Source organism: Hyperolius riggenbachi, chromosome 11, assembly GCF_040937935.1.
Source record: "Hyperolius riggenbachi isolate aHypRig1 chromosome 11, aHypRig1.pri, whole genome shotgun sequence".
Taxonomy (NCBI): domain Eukaryota; kingdom Metazoa; phylum Chordata; class Amphibia; order Anura; family Hyperoliidae; genus Hyperolius; species Hyperolius riggenbachi.
This window is the reverse complement of record NC_090656.1, coordinates 170,921,081-170,928,471: the sequence shown is the minus strand read 5'-3', so window position 1 is coordinate 170,928,471 and position 7,391 is coordinate 170,921,081. Positions and strand designations below refer to the sequence as shown.

Below are 7,391 nucleotides of genomic sequence, written 5' to 3'. Positions count from 1 at the left end.
TATCATGGTTTAGTGCCTCAAGCTCCTAGTGTAAAAGCAGCTCACTAGTGACCCTAGGTTTTAAATGGGAAGTACGGTTTGTTGGGTCGAGCATTGCACAAGCTGTTTAATACAGGTTTTAAAATCAAGTAATATTGATAATACATTTTTGATTAAGAGCACACAACTTTTCTGCAAGTCCTTCATTCTCATTTACTTACCACTTCGGTAACGATATGCTGGTAAATTACCGACTACGGTAGGACCATGTTAAAATTCACTATATTTTCCGTTTCCGCTCAAAATGACTGTGGAAAAAAAATGCAAATGTGATAAAAGCATGGTAACATGTTAAAAGTGCATTCAAAAATTATTTAACGCACTTATTCTGCATTTTACAAACTTTTCTTCACTGTTAATGCAATGTTACTGCACTCTCTTTTGCCGGACATTACTTTTTGGGTAAAAACAGTAGTTACTGATGTCGGTAATTTTTCTAAATGGATTTCATTACCACAAGTTATTGTGAATGAAGGCCAATGTCTTCAAATAAATGTCACACATAAAAAATCTCTTGAAGCCTTCAGTGTATTTTCACCTTATGCATCCAAGCAATCGCTTCTCGGCCTTTTGGCTAAGATCAAGTGTAGTATCTGTTCTTGAAATTTTTGGGGGGACCTGGAGGGATGGCACTGTGGCAGGGTGCCCTTCCTGGTCGTAATTCCCAGGAGTTGATTGAATGGATCTATACCATGGTCGAGGCTGAATGGCTGAGGGCTTTGCTTAGGCGTACTACCCCTGGAAGTGGCGCTCCAGGTGCACCTGAAAAAACCTGAGATGTGGCAGATCTCAGGCGGAAGTAGGGTGCTTTGGTCTGTACTGCCCATATGCATCGCCAACTAACGTAGCTCCCCGGCCTTTTGGCTAGGGAGAGTGCGGAATTTTTATCACTCCGGCCGCAAGGTCGGGGCCAGCTTGCTGGCACCGGGGACTTCGGTTCCCAGGGGACTTCGGTTCCCACCCGGCTCCCTCTCGGGGGAGCCACCCGGACCATGTGGGATGCCACATGGCCAGGCCCTTTGGGTAACCACTGGGCGCAGTAGGGGTCCTCCTCGGAGGACTACAGGATCCTCCAACCCCTCGGGTGTTGGAGGATGCCACCCCCTGAGCCGATGGCAAAGGGGGAAGGTTCCCTTCGGGGAACAACCGGAAGGGCCCTGCTGTATTGTGGGGCCCGTGGCTACTCGTGCACGTTTTGTGGGGGTGCTTTAGGGCACTCACGCTTTTTCCGTGCACGGGGCTAATAGCCTTGCTGACCGGGACTCCTGTTGCATGCAACAGGAGCCAAGACAAGCTAAAAAAAAAAAAAAAAAAAAAAAATCCAAGCAATTTTTACATTTCAGCGCTCCTCCCTTTCATTCGCCAATAACTTTATCCCTACTCATCACATCTAAATGATGTGTACCTTGGTTTTTCCCCCTTCCATCTTGGCTTTTTGGTGGTGATATTTATTTTCAGTAATTACTTTATTTTCTATGCATGTTAAAGGGAAAAATGAGGAAAAAATGAACAAAATACACCTTTTCTCCAATTTAATCCCCTAGAGTTTTAAAATAAACAATGCTATTCTAGATAAAACACACACATTTAATTTGCCCATTTCTCCTGGTAATCCAACATTTAAATTATGTCCCTAGTGCAATGTATGGGGATACTTTGAGAAAGTGCTATATACAAAAACACCACAAGATGGCCTTGCAGCATAAGAATGAATAAATAGATAGGCTGAGCGAGTCAGGCTAGGTTTCCACTAGAGCGTTTTGTTAAAGATTTTTTGCTTAGAAAATTTCCATTAGTTTAGCAACAAAGGTTAGTGAATGGGGCCATTTCCATAATATGCGAATTTTTGTATGCGTTCGTATGCAGAAAAAAAAAAATCTGAGGTCCTTTTTAATTTATGGGATATTTTAAGCGTATCGGCCGCAATTCGCTTATACTTTGCAATGGCATCGCATAGCAATGCAAATTTTCAAGTTATTTGCGTGAAAATTAACATTAAATTCATGGTTACTGGAAGTTGTCAGCAGTCATGTCTAAGCTGTTACTAGGCAGATTATGTTAAATTTAAATAATGCAAATGTTTGCGTACGAAAATTTGCATAAAAAACGCATAGAATCTTGTACGATTTTTGGGATGCGAAAATTTAACTACAGTGGAAACATAGCCATCATCCATCTGCAGAGTAAGATACAATTTTTGAGCTTTAACCATTTATGCCGCGCGGATGTGAACTTCACATCCGCAGCGGCAGCTACTACAGCCGCAGGGACGCGATAATCACGTTCCTGCGGCTTGGGGGGCTGTGCGGGCGATCATGCCGGCAGATGTTAGCGATCGCGCTATCACCGGCAACAGGCGGGATTGGTTGCAGGGGACAAAAGTCCCCTGGGCCAATCCGCACATGTCCGCCAAGAATAAACGTTGTTTTAGTTCAAAAACAGGGTTTGTTCTTAAATAGAGCCGCTGCGCTATCTCCCACAGTGGTTTCCGCCGCCGATCGTTACATGTATGAATGGGAACAAACTTCCAATTAATTAATGTCCCTGCTGGCACTGTGATTGCAGGCTTCCAATGGAGTTACAATGTAGCAATACATTGTTTCCTAAGTAGTGTACTTTGTACCTAATAGGATTTGCTCAGCGGGGACATCTTGTGGCCACATAGTAAAATTACACCTACACCTTTAGGGAATACAAAAAAAAATAATATCTATGTCAAGATGGCATATTATTATGAAAGCGGATCCGAGATGAAAAACAAACTATGACTAGTAACTTAGTACATAGCAAGGAAATGAACAGCGCTACTTAAAAACAGACAAGTGCCTACCTGCAACAGTGTGCAAGCCCCACTTGTGGGATAAAATACACACCGAGCATACACATGACCTGTCTACCACTGGAGGATGTTGGTTTCCTGTAACAGCTTGCATGCAACCTATTAAGTACTTGTCCCTCCCACTGCAAAGAAGTCAATCCTCCATGGGAGGGGCCTAACACTAACTAAATCCTAACCTATGTATATGCATAAATAGTGAAGAGGCGGCACACAAAAGGCTTGCTGTTTAAAGCATGTATTGATAGTGGAGCAACACTACATGTTACGAACCATCACAGTTCTTCATCATAGCCTGGGTGCGCTACCAAGTAAAATTGAAAAATTGAAAATTGCGCAAAAGGTGGATCAGCGCAACACCAGGCCGCCTCCGAATGGCCTACAGTCAGAGGTGCGCTGAGCCCCCCCAGGAACTACAAACGCACCTTGAACCCAAACAGAAGCTCTGCATATACACCAAAAGCATGGCTGTTAAGTGGGAGCAGCTGACCAAAAATGAATTAAATTAGTACATAGCAAGGAAATGAACAGCGCTACTTAAAAACAGACAAGTGCCTACCTGCAAAAGTGTGCAAGCCCCACTTGGATAAAATACACACCGAGCATACATATGACCTGTCTACCACTGGAGGATGTTGGTTTCCTGTAACAGCTTGCATGCAACCTATTAAAGAGACACTGAAGCGAAAAAAAGATTACGATATTATGATTTGTATGTGTAGCACTGCTAAGAAATAAAACATTAAGATCAGATACATCAGTGTAATTGTTTCCAGTACAGGAAGAGTTGAGAAACTCCAGTTGTAATCTCTATGCAAACAAGCCATTAAGCTCTCCGACTAAGTTAGTCTTGGAGAGGGCTGTTATCTGACTTTTATTATCTCAACTGTTCCTGGACTATTTACTTTTCCTCTGCTAGAGGAGAGGTCATTACTTCACAGACTGCTCTGAAAGACTCATTTTTAATGCTGAGTGTTGTGTAATCTGCACATATTATAGAATCATGCAATGTTAGAAAAAACACTATATACCTGAAAATAAAAGTATGAGAATATTTTCTTTGCTGCTAATCTTCTAGTAATTATTCATAGTACACAACCAAATTCACTATATCATATTTTTTTTTCGCTTCAGTGTCTCTTTAAGTACTCGTCCCTCCCACTGCGAAGAAGTCAATCCTCCATGGGAGGGGCCTAACACTAACTAAATCCTAACCTATGTATATGCATAGCCTGGGTGCGCTACCAAGTAAAATTGAAAAATTTAAAATTGCGCAAAAGGTGGATCAGCGCAACACCAGGCCGCCTCCGAATGGCCTACAATCAGAGGTGCGCTGAGCCCCCCCCAGGAACTACAAACGCACCTTGAACCCAAACAGAAGCTCTGCATATACACCAAAAGCATGGCTGTTAAGTGGGAGCAGCTGACCAAAACGAATTAAATTAGTACATAGCAAGGAAATGAACAGCGCTACTTAAAAACAGACAAGTGCCTACCTGCAAAAGTGTGCAAGCCCCACTTGTGGGATAAAATACACACCGAGCATACACATGACCTGTCTACCCCTGGAGCAGCTGACCAAAAACGAATAAAATTAGTACATAGCAAGGAAATGAACAGCGCTACTTAAAAACGGTTTTGGTCAGCTGCTCCCACTTAACAGCCATGCTTTTGGTGTATATGCAGAGCTTCTGTTGGGGTTCAAGGTGCGTTTGTAGTTCCTGGGGGGGCTCAGCGCACCTCTGATTGTAGGCCATTCGGAGGCGGCCTGGTGTTGCGCTGATCCACCTTTTGCGCAATTTTCAATTTTACTTGGTAGCGCACCCAGGCTATGCATATACATAGGTTAGGATTTAGTTAGTGTTAGGCCCCTCCCATGGAGGATTGACTTCTTCGCAGTGGGAGGGACGAGTACTTAATAGGTTGCATAAAAGCTGTTACAGGAAACCAACATCCTCCTCCAGGGGTAGACAGGTCATGTGTATGCTCGGTGTGTATTTTATCCCACAAGTGGGGCTTGCACACTTTTGCAAGTAGGCACTTGTCTGTTTTTAAGTAGCGCTGTTCATTTCCTTGCTATGTACTAATTTAATTAGTTTTTGGTCCGCTGCTCCCACTTAACAGCCATGCTTTTGATGTATATGCAGAGCTTCTGTTTGGGTTCAAGGTGCGTTTGTAGTTCCTGGGGGGGCTCAGCGCACCTCTGATTGTAGGCCATTCGGAGGCGGCCTGGTGTTGCGCTGATCCACCTTTTGCGCAATGACTAGTAACTTGTCCATATATCTTATCTAAAGTTTTAACAGGAAGTAATGTGAAGCCCTTGCAGATCGGCAACCTCCGTGGAGAATGGAGGTAATTATAGCTGCTGCCGCCGCCGCTGCTGACACTTAGATAGATGCAGGAGGGGGAGCGCAGAGGGGAGAGCCCGAGGGGAGGAAGGGGGGGGGGGGGCTGTCCCCCCTCCCCGCTGATGTGCAAAGCTCTCCCCTCATGCTGCGACCCCTCCTCCCCCCCCAAAACGGCCATGAGTGGGCCCCAGGGGCTGCTTCCCCTATTGTTACGCCAGTGTATATATCGCAAGCACTGCATATATATCTATCAGAGCAACTAGGCTAAACACATATAAATACAATGCTATCACAGAATGACAGAGTGCCTAGCACCAGCGTACTGAATGCCATCACGGGAAATGAGCAACTGAATGAAGAGAGCTTATATACAGGTGGAAAGGATCACAAACCAGCCCAGTAAAGGAATGGCCAATCAGCATAGGTTCCGCCGCCTCAACCTATAAGAACTGCTCTGGGACGGGGGTGCGCCCCCCTGGGGAGGCTGGAGGAACGTACATGCTGAATCACATCTGCAGGGGTGCTGGGGATGCCGCTGCAGAAATAGGAAGAGGAAGCTTCCTGAGCCCTCGCTGAAACCTCTGACAGGTAAGATTACATTCCTACAACTGTTCTAATGTGTTCTGGGTTACTGCAGCGTTTTCTAGTTGCACTGTTTCTGTAATATATCTAATCTTTTCTTTGTCGAGCTTTGTCGACCCAGGAAGGAAGTGGCTGCCTCTGCTGTGATAGGGACAAGTTATGCACCCCCCCCCCCATGCTCTCCTGTGTGCATGAGTCACAGGCAAGGTCTCTGCTCACAGCCAGCCTGTCTGTGAGGTTCACAGAGCTGTGACCTTGTGAACAGCTGTGAGTGCAGAGCAATCAGTGCAAAGCCCAGACAAGCAGCTAAGACAACAAGTGCGAGTAACATTCCAGCAGTCAAGTCACTCTTGGGAGGAGCCCCTGCAAATAGGCACCTGCTCTGATCATGTATTTCCTGTTTGGCGGCCATCTTCTTTGTTTACAAAAACAATGAATAAAACAGTGATTTTATCACCAAGAAAGCAGCGGGGAGCTGCGAAAATATCACAGAGGGGGCTAGGAGAAGACAACAAACAGGCTGGTACTTTTATTTATGTAAGATTTTCACAGAAGAGATTCTCTTTAACAAAACTTCAGCTGTCTACAGAACAATGTGAGCATAATACAATAAGTATCCATTACCTTTGACCAGTGTGTGTGGAGTGGGCAGGGGAAGAAAAGGAAAAGAATTAGGCCTGGAACCCACTGCAAAACGCAATCGCTAATCGCAATCACTAGCGTTTTGTATGAGCAGTTTGTGAGCGATTTCACAAGCGTTTTAGAGAGCGCTTTTAAAAAGTGTCAATTTGCCAGCGGTTGTGTAGCGATTAGCGTTTTAAAGTCTGATTGGTCCTTTCTATTAATTTTAATTTTGTTACAGTGTGCAGTAAGTTAAAATTGCTTGCAAAATCGCTCAGTGCAGGTTTTGATGAGCGATTACGCAAGTGATTACATACTTGTCATTGAAGCGCTAACGCTCCCAAAATGCTGCATGTCCTGCGTTTGTGATTTTTCTAATCGCAATCGCTCCAGTGGAAGTTGCCCCATCCATTTACATTAGCTGAGCGTTTTTACAAAAAGCTAGCGTTTTCAAACGCTCCCTAAACGCTCAAAAAAATCGCCCTTATGGGTTCCAGCCCTCAGGATGGGTGGAAGGTTCTGGGGGGAGATGGGGGAGGAATGGGAAAGATAGAAAACATCCTCAGTGGCTATGACCAATCAACGCCCAAAAACAGAATAAATGTAAAATCTGGCATAGTTGCTGCCTAATGCAACATGTAGGCTCATGCATAGAAAAATAAAGTGGATGGCATGGTTCGATAAATACCAGTAAATGATCAATAAAAAGAACGGTAGTAAGGAGGTGGGCAAAATCTAGGTAGTTGCCATATGTTAGAGGGTCTAAACTCCTGGGAAGGTGAAGGGAATGCTGATAGGGAATCGGTAAGTCATGAGGGTATGTGGTCATTACTAGAAAATCCCAGGTAAATCAACTGGGTACAAGGGGGCTGTTCTAGAAAAGTCTGGAGGGCATCTGACTCACAAAACTTGACCCATAATGACCAGCTCAAAACCAAGCCAGTGCTGTAGTGCAGTTCCGCCAC

General features: G+C 44.6%; 1 pseudogene; it reads left to right on the top strand.

Annotated features, from left to right (window-relative positions):
- The first annotated feature begins 593 nt into the window (after positions 1 to 593).
- Positions 594 to 720, top strand: LOC137539338 (U2 spliceosomal RNA; annotated as a pseudogene).
- The last annotated feature ends 6,671 nt before the right edge of the window (positions 721 to 7,391 follow it).